General features: G+C 47.0%; 1 long non-coding RNA gene across 1 annotated transcript; it reads left to right on the top strand.

The window, feature by feature from the left end:
- Positions 1–68: 68 nt before the first annotated feature.
- LOC117063372 lies at positions 69–4935 on the top strand. Its single transcript, XR_004428883.1, has 3 exons — positions 69–221; positions 3485–3625; positions 4232–4935. It is a non-coding gene; the product is annotated as an uncharacterized LOC117063372 (long non-coding RNA).
- The last annotated feature ends 7469 nt before the right edge of the window (positions 4936–12404 follow it).

The raw sequence follows: 12404 nt of genomic DNA, 5'->3' as shown, positions 1-12404 counted from the left end.
GCCCTGCGTGTAAGTCATGATGTCATAATAAGACAAGCAGTTGAGAATCTGCACCCTAGTCCGGGTGCTGGGCGTTTCCAATACAGGGCACTCTGCGGTTGCCCTTTCCCGGATGTGCCTGCCCTGCTGTCACTGCTGCCAGCAATAACCGCTGTTCCAAGCTTTTAAAATCATTTTTAATCTCAAGACCAAACAGTGGCTTTATAACAACTAACACACAGGTACATATATATATGGGTATATACAGGATTTAGACCACACACTTATCCCTGGATAACAAATCCTACTCTACATATGCCTCTTCAAGTCACTTTCTTTTACTCAGAAATGTTTCTGAGTTCGTGCTGGTGCACGAAACTCTCATGCGTTTGCCGAATGCAGTTCCACTGCGGAACATGCCGCAACCTACCCCTCCCACCCTTGCGGGGATCTCACATCTTTCCAGTGGCTCACACACAGGTGCAGTTTTGTGAACATCCTTATAAATGTTTCTTGGTGCGTATTTATGAGAACTTCTCAAGGGCATACATTTAGAAATTGCTAGGTTGTCAGGGGTACACATACTTAATTCTAAAATCTTCTCTGAAGTGGCTGTACCCATTTGTGCACCCAGAGGCAGGGCGTGAGACCACCCACCGCTCCATGCCCTTGCCAGCATGGCACATTGTCAACCTCTGTGGGTTTTGCCTGTGTGAAATGGTATCTCACCCTTGCCTTAATTTGTTTTTCAAAGGTCTCAGTGAAGGTAAGGGTCCTTTCAATTTTTTTACGCCATTTGGATTTGCTTCTCTGTGAATTGGCCATCTGTGTATTTTGCTCATTTGATAAACATTTGGTCTCTTTTTCATTGATTTGTGAGGGTTCTTTACATATTTTAGGTAATCTTTTGCTGGTTGGTTGTGTTACAAATATCTTTTCCCAATTTCTGGCTTGTCCTTTTACCCTCTTTCGGTAACTTTCGACAAAAAAGAATCTGTTAAATTAAACGTAGTTGATTTTATTAATCTTTTCTTTTATGGTTAGTACTTTCAGTGTTTTGTGTAGGAAACCTTAGATCGTAGCGTTTGACCTTTGACACCTGAACCTTCCATCCCTCTGGAAGAAACTCTTGTTTATGGTGTGAGGTTTTCAGTTTCTTCTGTTTTTTGTTTTTTTTTTTTTTTACATGGAGAGAAATCGTATTTCTCAAGGAATTGACCTTTTGTTGAATAGGGCGTCTTTCTCTTGTGATCCTCCTGAGGTCCACAGGTCTCTTTCTGAGTTTGCACCCTTTTGACATTTTCTCCCTCTGCCCAAGTGTCCCACCATCTTAACTACTCTAACTTCATACCGAGTTGGGGGTTGTTGCACTGCATTTGTTCAGTGGGGCTGCTAAGCTGGGGCTGCATTTCCCAGAACCCCCACCCCATACAAGGTCTCAGTGGACTCAGAAGGCAGAGCAGTGGCTGACACCCTGCAGGTGCACTGGCCAGGTGTGGGGCCAGACAGAACCACAGGTGTCGGCTCTGCCCAGCAACCTCTTCCTGAGGGTTGGCCCTGCTGACATCAGCCCCAGCCTGGCAACTGGACGCTGGGCTGGGACCTCCGGGAACAATCTTGAGGCACCCTCACCTCCCATGAACCCCCCAGCAACCCTTGGTGCACAGCTCTGCAGCTGGTGGCTCCAGCTTCCAGCCCCTCCCAGCTCTGACCTCCTCACCTGTGCCAGTGCTGCCGCAGTGCTGACCGGTGACTTTCTTCTGAATCTACAGCATCTGCTCTGAACCCAGATGCCTCTGTTTCTTCCATAAGTGCATGGTCTTACTGACTGAATAAATTCCTTATCTCACAATATTCATGAAGGTTCTGATTGCACCGTGACTAATACCTAAGTCTTGATGTGTGGCCGGGCTGTTCCAAGCCCTCACCATATATGTTTCTTGTTTAGAAACATCTAGGTTCTTCCTGCTCCTGGCCAGTCTCCTCAAATGTCTGTGTTGAGGTATTGATTAGAAATGCATTACATCTACAAAGTCAAATGAGTGTCACTGATACCGTTATAATACCGAGTCTTCAAACCATGGATGTTTGTTTAGGTTTTCTTAATGTCGCTGAATGGAGTTCTGTAATTTTCTGCCATAGCTGCACATTGCTTGTCGGTTTATTCCCAAGAACTGTGCTATTTAATCCAGGCTAAGTCACACCGTAGTAACTGATGTGCCCAAGAGCTCAGTACGGAAAATGATAAAAGTTTATCTCTCACTTTAACTGTGGGCTCCACTCAGTTTGTGACCCACAGCGACAAAGAAGACACCATCTCAATTGTTGCTAGTCACAATTTTTTCCAGAAGGGAAGGGGCCTTCAGACTTCAGCCTGGAGGTGGCATGTGCACTTCCACTCACATTTCCTGGGCTGACACCAGTCCCGGGGCAGAGGAAGCAGAGACTGGAGTGGAGCTGCCATAAGCCAAGGGAGGCCAGGTCCCTCTGGGAGCCTCCAGGAGCTGGGAAGAAACACGGAAGGGCTCCCCCAGGTCCTTCTGTGGCAGCGCAGCCCGCTGGCCACACCTTGATTTTGGGCTCCTGGCCTCCAGAACCATGAGCGAATACATGTCTGTTCTTGGAGCCAGCCAGTGTATGGTACTTTTGCTACAACAGGTCTAGAAGACCACTGCACCAACCAATACCTGATAGTAACACATGTAACACACACGTGACCTGACTCTATGGCTCCTGCAGAGGGACCCAAATGCTTCCTTCAGCATGACGATGTAGACGGCATCTTCTCAGCCTTCAATAACAGTTGCCTGTCTTCGACTCACTACTAAGACAAGGCCATGTATTTGAGGATTACTTGTTACCATAGCATCTTTCTTCTATTTCTAGACTAGTGAGGATGAGAGTAGATTTCACTGCAGTAACAAACAACCCCAAGTCTCAGTGACCTCAAGCAATAAATGCCCACTACGCATCCTTGCTTTTGAACACACAGGTTGTCTGGTGATGCTGCTCCAGCCGGAACCGGGGCTGATGGAGCAGCCTCACATGAAACTTGCTGCCACCACAGCAGGAGGCTGAGAGCAGCTCACTGCTTCTTAATACACACCACTTCTGCTCATGGGGCCACACTAAATTCAGTGGAGAAGGCCTAGGTGATCCCCCATATGCTTGGCAAAAGAACTGGAAATATTTGGTGAACATCACAAATCACCACACAAATTCATGATTTTGTTGTTGCTGCTGCTATTGCAAATTGTTTCTTTGAAAGTGGTATTTTCTACCTGTACTTTGCTGGTGAGTAAAAATGCCATTGATTTTTGTACTGTGATCTTGGTTTTGATTATGCAACCTTGCTTAGTGCTTGTGAAATATAAATATTTGTGCATTGTGCTAGGTTTTTTATGTAGATAATCACATTGTCTGCAGATTCCAACAGTATGTTTAAAATTTATTTTCCTTATTAGTCCATAAATCTTTCCTTTCTTCTCTTGACTGAATACACCAGGTAGGACTTTAAGCAGCACATTGCATGGAGTTGGTGACAGCTGGCATCCTTATTTTATCTCTGATTTTAAAGGTAACATTTCATAATTGTTTCCTAAGAATCACAATTATTGAAGGCTCACAGTACAGACCCTCAATTCAGGTAAGGAAAATTCTTTCTATTTTTAATTTAGTGAAAGGGTTAGCATTATAGGATGTCAACAATTATCAAAGACTTTTCCTTCTGTACTTTAAGTTTGTAAGCATTCTGAATTATGCTTATATATTATCTAAAGCAATAGCTTGCTTGCATTCCTGAGTTAAACATGGCTTGGTCGAGATGGATGATCACTTTACACACTGCTGGCTTAGGTTAGCTAATGCGTCAGGCCCAGGGAGGGAGTTTGCTGAGGCACGGGATACACTTTCTTGAATAAAACTGATGCAGCCTCACGCTCATGGCTCCTATGGGCTACGACATTGTTAATTACAAGACACAGTATCCATTTCATAACCAATTTTCAGGGAGAAATCCTTGCTGCATTACATATACATAATGCTTAATAAGACACATTCTAAGCATGGATGATGTAAACACTGAGGAAAAGGAGACACACACAGATTATTCGATTAACGTAGTTTGGGGAGTCACTTCCTAATGTATTGAGCTTTAGTGTCTTCATTTGTCAAAGGAAGGGATGGATACTCTTTAAAGCACCCTCTGGATTTAAATTCTGACTCTATGATACCTTCTCCTCAATAATCCTAGACTGGAGGAGCAGCCCCACAGCCTCCTGCACCAGAGCCTTGAACTGTTCAATTTAAAACAATAGGCGAATAAGCTCCCACGGCAAGAGAAATGACAAAGTCAACAAGAGACTGTTCACAAACGTATAAGTCCCTCCTCACATTGCTGTAAGTAAATACCCGAGACCCGGTAATTTCTAAGCACAGAGATTTAATGGGCTTCCGGTTCTGCGGGCCTTACAGGAAGCATGGCAGCGTCTGCTTCCGGGGAGGCCTCAGGAAGCTTCCAATGATGGCGGAAGGAGAAGCGGGAGCGGGTGTCTCTCGTGGCCAGAGCAGGAGCAAGCCTGAGAGCAGGGAGGTGCCACACGGTTTAAACAACCAGATCTCACCAGAGCTCACCACCATGATGACACCACCAAGGGCGATGGTGTTAAACCAGGGAACCCGCCCCCGTGACCCCATCCCCTCCCACCAGGCCCCACCTCCAGCACTGAGAATTGTAACTGAACATGAGATTCAGGTGAGGACACAGACCCATACCATGGCAACAAGTTGCTGGAGAGCCAGGGAGAATGGGGTCCCAGGTCTTCCTCCCAAGGCACAGGACCTTTCATCCTGAAGACTCAGCACCCGATGGTCAGCAGCGGCAGACGGAGGGGCCTGTGTGGGAACTGACTCGTGGTGGGCGCTCCCCGGGGTGGCTATGATGGGTGAAGCCCCCCAGCCTGCTTGTCTTCAGAAGGCCAGGAGGCCCAGCACTTTTCTTCCCCCCTGTTCTAATTCATAAAACTACTTGTACATGTTTACATTTTTTTCTTTAATGGTGAAGTTACATCTCAGTGTTTTCATTATATTATTTCTGCATAAATAACTAATGCTGACCTTTATTGACAATAATTCCATTTTGGACTAGAGGATTAATATTTTTCTGATGTTTAACATATGAAAAATTGTATATGATCGTTTTAATTAATCACCTCTGACTTCAAAAATATTGTGCTTAGGATTGAAATTTGAGCACCTTAATTTGACTCCTCTGTATAAACAATTCCAAAACAGAGTCACTGTGGCACAGACATTTTTTTTTTTTTTTTTTTTTTTTTTTTTTTGCCATTTGAAAAACACACATATACAGGATCTCAAATCTAAGAAAAGAAAAAAGAAACAGTTTACTTTATCTCGAGTATAAAAATGCATCGTGCCAGGTTTAGAATCTAATTGTTTTAATCTGTTTTTAAATGAACCTGATCTTTGACATTTATTTCTTCCTATTGACAGCAAGATTCAATGCCCTCATTTTTAGAGGCTTATGAAATGGGGATAAAAAGCTTTCTAAATATCAAGGAGTACTTACCAAAACCAGAATGTAAATGAAGTCGATGTACTGAAGAGCTGCCTTTAATTTTATCTGTCGTGTACTTGGGCTCTCTTTTTAAAAAAATGGATCAAATATTTGGGACATGATTTGGGCTGTGCTTGGAACGGAAAGGCTTAGAAACGGCGAGGGCGTGCTCAGACGTGCACACGCCATCAACACACAAGCCGCTGCTGCGAGCCCGGAGTGCTGTCCTTCATCCTGGAAAGCCTTTCCTAACCGCAGACTTTCAAATTCAAAATCGCAACACTCTGTTAAAGAGAGGACGGAGCCGGTTCTTAAGCATTACAAAGATTACCCAACCTACTTTTAACAACAAAAGCAGCGAACCAGCCCAGAAACGAAGTAGGCAGCCGAGAAGCAGGCACACACGAGGACAGGCTGTCCTCCCCAGAAACGTCCCCGCCTCTGCAGGTGCAGTCGGGGCCCGAGGGAACAGCACCTCGCTCCAGGGCGGCCCCAGGCTCCCAGGCCTTACCCACAAGGAGGTTTCCTGCATGCTGCTTGATTACCACCCCCAGCCCCAGCACACTCCTAACTTTCAGGAAATGGCTTTGTGGCAATCCAGGCGCATCTGATCTCCCAGAAGAACCACTCGACAGCGCGACGCTTGCAGTATTTGCTCAGCATCGCTCTGCCCCACCACACATCGCCGGTCAACACCAGACAAGATTAGAGATGGGTCACAGAAAACCCTGGAGGATAAATTAATTACACTTTCTGTGTAATTCCTTTTGGCAAAAGAGAGCTCTAAATGCTGTGAGCGTTTCTAACATATAACAGTATCTCTAGCTGTGATGTTCCAATTAGCAAAAGTAGTGAGGAAGAATTGTTCTACAGCACCCAGACAGAATTTCTGTTTTCTTTTTTCTTTCTTTTTTGGCACACTTCAAATCTCATTTAAAAGAGCCCACTCCCTATGTTCCAAACAAAAATCACTTACTAAATAATTATTATAGTGATCTGTTGTTCAAGGGACTTTTAAAGATGGGTCCAAAGGGTAAACCCTTAGCATCAAAAAGTGATAATACAGAATGTCAGTGTTCTCAAGGACACGACTGAGTTTCTGCCCACAACGTTTCTATGACTAGGAGAGAAAGGAAGGAAATGAAGGAGGAAGGAAGGAAAGGAAGGAAGGAAGGAAGGAAGCAAGGAAGGAGACAAGGAAAAAGGAAGGGAAATAGGAAAGGAAGGAAGTACAGAAGGAAAGAAAAAGGGAGAGAGAGGGAGGAAAGGAAGGAAAAACGGAAAGGGATGGAGGGAAGGAGGAAGAAGGAGGGAGGGAGAAGGAAACTTTTCTAATTAGACATTACAAAGCAGATTAGCACCAACTTAAATTATCTTGTCCAAAATAAAACTGATGTTTTACCTTATGGAACAAAAATATTTTTATTATATTTGCAAAAGACAGTCATGAGTACATAAATGTCCCATAACCTTGTAAAAACTAGTTAGCAGTTTCCTGTTAACTGGGCATTTAAAGTGTTTAAAATTGCCGAGTTTAGTTGTGGTAATTAAATAATAATATTATATAGTTTTTAATTTCAGATTTGAGGTAAGCATTTGTTGTTACGTTAGATTTTTTGGTTCTGGATTGTTTTTTGTTTATTTTTGTTTTTACTGAACTGCCTAGAACAATGCTTCTCCAGTGATCTCTGGGGAAGTACCAGTGTGTTTTCTAATTTCAATCCATTGACAACCCTACATTGTAAGATGAAATAAAAATAAATTACTAGAAAAATGAAAAGCAAAGAGAATATACAAGCTCTAATCAAAAGAAATGTAATATGACAAATCACTGAAAGGCTTTCTAAGCTTTCTCTCAATTTCTGCACTTGCTGTGGAGTGACCAACAATTCGGGTCCCAACCCATCTGAAAGCCACACGTTGGGAGGTGTAGCCTAGAGATGAGGGTCCTGGAGTGTGTGTGGGGTACCAGCGTGTTCCCAGGCTCAGGAGAAGCACAGACGGGCCCTGCCTTTGCTCTGCTGCAGGCTGAACATCAGCTTGGGGTACTCACAGTTGTCAATATCAGATTGCGCTCCCTTCCTCCCAACGCTGGCAGTTTTGCAAAGCTGGCCTTTCAGCAATTGCTACGATAAAAAAGTACTGTACGAAAGTCAGAGTTGTACAGGAAGGGAATGCGGCAGTACCAGGTTTGATCCCAGGTCCCGAGAGGCCAGTCAGTGCCCAGGAGACACACACCTCCCATTGGTAAGTGATGGCAGTCATTTGAAAGTGAAATCAAAGCATGGCTTTTTCTTTCAGTTTAATGTGTACTTATTGTTTGGACCTAACTGCTTAATAAACAGACTGTTCAGTACTTCTTTTGCCTGGAGCACTATGAAAACAATTACTGCGATGCTAACAACACCCCAAAAGATTGGAAACCAGTCTTCTTTGTCTTTGAATCCCGAGGACCTGGCTTATATTAAGTGTTCGTTGTGAAATCAACCAGTGAATTAATGAAGGAGGGGTGGAGCCATCCATCAATTCCCCCTCCACCTTTTAAATTCAGAGACGTTGAAGTAACGTGGAACCTTCTTGCAATCCACTGGTTGACATTTGTGTTGAAATTGTGAAGATGTCATAAACGGTTCTCAGATAATATTCCTCCATCTTCTACCTAATGTTTGTTTCTGACTCTTAAACTTCCAGATGAGACCTTCTTCTCTTCTGGGACACCTCCCAACATCTTCAAGCACCATTTTGGTCAGAAAGGCAACCAGGGTCTGGGTGGAGGGCTGGAGTGAAAAGTGTGATGCCCTGTTGCTGGAATCCTACTTCTGTGGAGAAGGAGCAGGGCAGGCACCCACTGGGTACAGCAGATGTGCACTCAGAGCAGGGTGAGAACCGTGAATGTTTTAAAATAATGGAAATAAAATAGAAATGTTTAAATCTCATTTGGATTTCTTCTTTCTCTAAATCATTTATTACTCCTGGATGTTTTAACTAATGTTTTCCTCGTGTGACATTTGGACCCACTAGACTTTTAAAGTCACAAATTGTCCCTAATAACAGCACAAATTATGTAGGCTGTTAAGTATCATGGCATTTTTTAGCACTTCATCTTTTGCATGCTACAGTGCAATCATTTTCATCAACCATTCCTCATATCCAAACAAGGTGGCAGCTTAGCATAATAATAAAGCAATTTCCTGCTCTGTGATGTTGACATGGAAGGCCGAGGAAGTGATGCTCTGTGGCTGAAGTCACAGAGCGGGAGAGTCACAGTCGGAGAAGAGCTCGGCCCTGTGGGTGCCGGTGACGGCCCAGCACACGCAGCTCTCCCACCGAGGTCTCCTCCTGGCCACCGGGCGTGGGCTGGGCTTGCGGGACCGGAGTCCGCCACCTTTCCTCATTCCGCCAGAGAAGCACAACTAGGTGGAGCTGAAGATTTATTTATCTTCTAGCCACCAAGATGCGTTTCTGTTGGCCTTTTCAAAGACTATTAATTGCTTCTCTGGGAATTAAGACCACTCAAGAGCAAAATTGAGTAAGACAAGTTTTTCATTTTCAAAAAAGAAGGAAAAGAACAAAAGGAATAAGGTGGTAATTCAAAAGAGAAGAAGAAATCGATTAAAAACCAGTCGTTACAGCCATCCGCTGAGCCTGGTGCCATTCCCCACAGTCACGTGGACGACGCAGGTGACTCCTCCACAAGCCCAGGAGTGGGGCACATCCTCACAGCAGCACCGCTGCCAGATGGGGGCCGAGCTGAGATTCACACCTCAACCCCCCACAACCGGAGCGGTGCCGACCAGGAAGCCACACCTGGCCTCCAGTCCCCCCAGGTCCTTAGACATAGCCCTCAAAACGCCATCTTCCACCAGCGTTACTAAGTCACTACAACCTGTGGAATCCCAGAGTCACCGCAGACAGAGGCAGGAGCCGGGTGGTGACTGCCAAGGCCACTGGTCAGAACCATTTCTGCCTCCTTCCGTCCATGCTTCAGTAAGCACAAGATGCTCCCTGTGGCTGCAGAGTGGACATCTAAGCCCTAAGGAGGCGCTGGACCTGGGGTCAGCCACGTGTTCTCCCTTTTAGTGGCATGTAAAGGAGGTGGCACTCTTGATAGGCTCAGCCCCTGCCCCCCGCCCTCGTCAGGAGGAATCTTTTCACTAAAATCTCTTTTCAAACCATCCTAGGGAGTTCAGCCTTCTGCCAGGGCACTGACTGATCCATGAGTATGATGATGACTTACATCAGCCACGACGACCACCGTGACCCAGAGCCTTCGGGCAAGGGTCACCGCAGAGCAGACAGGCCTCAAACCCTGCGCAGGGCTGGAGACCGCTGCACATACCCAAACAGCCACCGGGCGCTGGCATTTCCCAGGAAGGCCGTTCTGCCTGGAGAAGCAGAAGGTGGGGACAGAGCCTGCATCGCCCATTTGGGGAACAAAGGCCTATGTTTGCACCGGCTCCAAGCAGCCTCCCTGTGCCCACAGCCCTCATGTGCCCTGGACCTGTGAGCTCTGGATCATGCAGGCAGGCCTCGTGCTGGACACAGGACGAGGATTATGAGCCCTTTGTTCACAGTTTGGAAGGAAGGCAAGACTCAAATTTTACGTTTCTTCCTCCTCCTCCTGCCACCGCTTATTTCTTCAATTTCATGGAACAGGAATTCTACAAGACAGTGGGAAGAGGAAGGGAAAGGTGGTGAAGCCCGTCAGCTAAGCCCACACCATATTCACAGTAGGTCCACATGGAAATTAGATGGCAATTGTGCTTGGAATGAACGTTTGGGGATTCCATTTATCCATAATCTCTTGTTTCTGATGACCACAGGTGGCATGTTAGCTGTGCCTGCTGGAGAACAGGGCTGTGGACCTCGGCTCGTGAACACAGACAGCCCCGGCCTGCATCCAACTGGACCTGAGGGCACAACGCCCCGGCTGGCCAGCCTGCGGCCCCCACCCCCACCCCTCGCTGGGCTCAGGCAGGCAGCTTTCACTTCTCTGTTCCTCAATGCCTCCTCTCAAGTCCCCTCAGTGCACTCCCAGGCCACGTTCAGCTTCCTCCCACACCCTCGCCCCACTCTGGAATCCCCATCGTGCTCTCGTCTGGGCCCACCTGCTTTTCCAGGACCAGGTCAGACCCAGCATTGCCTGGCAACCCTCATCCCACTCCAGTCAGCCTCCTGGAGGTGCTCTCATCTCTTCTTTGCGGCTTCCTTCATGGGAGTGATTATGATTTCCCTTTGATGATTTTAAGTTTATGCGGAACAAGGCTTAGAGCTCCTACTTCTCTTTATTCCCTGTGGGGCCAACTCAGCGTTGGGCCCACAATCAATCACATTGAAAGACATCAAAACATCTAAACATCAACCTGTGGCCAACCTTAAAAACAATATCTTATTTTTATTTTCTTTTGTTTTATATTTCGTACTTGTTCAACACTTGACTTTTTTTTTAAAAAAATCTGTCTTTGAATTTCCTTTGTTTTTTACATTTTGCAATTCATTGCGTGAGCGTTAACATCGAGGCTGACGAGTGGTCTTTTCCGATGCGTTTTTATATGAATGCCCACAGGTGCTTACAGGTCATTATGCAATCACAGGTATTTAAATTATAAAGCACTACTTATAATCTGTGTCATTCACATGCATTTCTCGAGCTCCATGGGCCCCTTCGCAGGTCTTAGCGGTTCTGTGGACTCCAGGCGTGGCCGCTGCTGTCGTGGGTGTCTCGCATGGCTGCCTTGTATGTTGTTGAGCATGACGATGTCCCCATAAAGCTGACGGCGGGAGGCCACAGGACCAGATGCACCTGGAGTGTGTGTGTCCCGGCCCATGCCGGCTCCCTCTTTGCTCCTGTCGTTGGGACCCCACACATTTTCTGCCCCAGCCTTCCTTTGACTGCAGACCCCAAGGTCTTTGTGTATGGAGCATCATCTAAAGCTGAACAAACCCATGAGGGGAACATCATCACCACTCCACAGACGGGAAAATGAGAGATTCCACCCTGCGTCAGCCAGGTTCTCCAGAGAAGCAGACAAGCAGGCTAGAAGGAGATTCGTTGTTTGGTTTGTTCAAAGAGATTGGCTCCCGCGATTGTGTTGGGCTGGCAGATTCCATGCAGCAGGAGGCTGGAAACTCAGGCAAGAGCTGGTGCTCCCATCCTGGGGCAGAATTTCTTCCTCACTGGGGACCCCACTTTGCTCTTCAAGTCTTCAGCTGACAGACAAAGCCCATCCTAACCAGGGAGGGTCCTCTGCTTACCTAAAGTGAGGTGACTGCAGGCGTTGGCCATGTCTACATGGCGTCTGTGCAGCTGCAGCCCGCATCTGGTGAGATCACTGGGCCCTGCAGCCAGGCCATGCTGCCCACCAGGAAAGCTCTACTTGGACACACCTGGCACCAAGGGCACAGAGCCAGGTGGACAGGCCTGCCTCACTCCCAGGGCACACCCTCCTGCCCAGAGTGGGGAGGGGGTCTGTGGAGGCAAACTGGCCAGTCCTGCACCTTGTCCCAGCACGGGAAGGAAGCTGCTCCACACGCAGAGGGTACTGGCCCCACGTATCAGCAGCCCCTCATGTGAGGACCCCAACCCAGCAGCGATGCCGGGTGGAGAGGACGTGGGGCAAACACACAGCAGCCTGAGCAGGAACACAGAGGCCCCAGGAGCACGGAAGCCCCAGGAACACGGAGGCCTCAGTAGCACGGAGGCCCCAGGAGCACGGAAGCCCCAGGAGCACGGAGGTCTCAGGAACACGGAGGCCTCAGGAATACGGAGGCCTCAGGAACACGGAAGCCCCAGGAACACGGAGGCCCCAGGAACACGGAGGCCTCAGGAGCACGGAGGCCCCAGGAGCAC

This window comes from Trachypithecus francoisi, unplaced genomic scaffold (assembly GCF_009764315.1).
Source record: "Trachypithecus francoisi isolate TF-2019V2 unplaced genomic scaffold, Tfra_2.0 Lachesis_group18, whole genome shotgun sequence".
NCBI lineage: Eukaryota > Metazoa > Chordata > Mammalia > Primates > Cercopithecidae > Trachypithecus > Trachypithecus francoisi.
The sequence above is the reverse complement of the archived record's forward strand: the minus strand, read 5'-3'. Positions and strand labels throughout refer to the sequence as shown.